Below are 1,230 nucleotides of genomic sequence, written 5' to 3' on the forward strand. Positions count from 1 at the left end.
GTCAGCTTGGCTGGGCCTGGTTGAGTGGCTGGGCAGCTGGTGGTAGTTATTCCCCATGATGAGACTGGCAATCATCTCCATGGTGGGATCTACCACAAGCAGTTGAGTAGCTGTCTTTGGGATGTGGTCTGCTTCCTGTATATAAGGAGAAGCCTTGGGAATGGTCTCTAGCTTATGGCACGCTTGGACCCTGCATGTAGCTGTGTCTTTGTTGAGCAGCCTGCCATGCTCTGCTGACCTTGGGACTTAATGGACTTGAATTAATGGCCTGCTGTGTGGTTTGGTAACATCGGGACTGTGCCTTTTTACTTGTCAACCTTGGGTTTTTCAGCCTCAGCAGCCAGCAGCTGTCTGAGTGAAGAGACACTTCTAGCTCCAGTGGGCTGGGAGCAGGAGGCAGAGCTGGACCCCATAGTTGAGGGGCTTTCACCCAGCCCCTAGAGCCTCCAAATTGTAAGAATAAACTGTTTGCTAAGGCCATCCCACTTGTGATATATTCTTGTCAGAGCAGTACTAAGTAACCAGAACAGTACATGCTTTGGATTCACCAGTAAACTAAACAAAGAGTTCTGCATTTGTGGAGTTTACATTAAACAATAAACAGCTAATGTAATACAAAAACAAAATCTAGTGTACTAAAACATCTTAAATGCTAGGGGAAGGGAAAAAAACAAACACAGGGTAGAACAGGAAAAGGTAGATCAGAAATGCCCAGGAATAGGAAAAACCAAAACCAAACTCACTGCTGTCGAGTCAGATCTGACTTCATAAGGACCTCTCCTTGGCTTTCTGAGGTGGTATCTCTATGGAACTAGATTGCCCAATCTTCCTTCTGAGGAGTGGCTGTCGGGTTTGAAACAGCAGCTTTCTGGTTATCCAATGCCTTAGGCACTATGCCACCAGGGTTCAATATTAAATAGTGTGGTCAGGGTAGATTTCATTGAAAAGGTGTTTGAGCTAAAAGTTGAAGTAAGTGAGGAATTGCTCATGTAGATATCTGGGAAAATGTATTAATTATGGAAGAAATAGCTAATGCAAATGCCCTAAGTCATCAAGGAACAGCAAAGCGATAGGTGTGGATGGAATAGTGTGACAGTGGGAGAGGAAGTGAGGCCTTTGTTACTCCATAGCACCAAGGCAAGTCCTTAGACATTGTACATATTTTATTCCTCAGCTCACTGAATGAACATTACTTTCCTCCAGTGCATAAGTCACCAGACAGGGACTGTG

Source organism: Orycteropus afer, unplaced genomic scaffold (genome assembly GCF_000298275.1).
Source record: "Orycteropus afer afer isolate SDZICR_OR568_19922 unplaced genomic scaffold, OryAfe1.0 scaffold00045, whole genome shotgun sequence".
NCBI lineage: Eukaryota > Metazoa > Chordata > Mammalia > Tubulidentata > Orycteropodidae > Orycteropus > Orycteropus afer.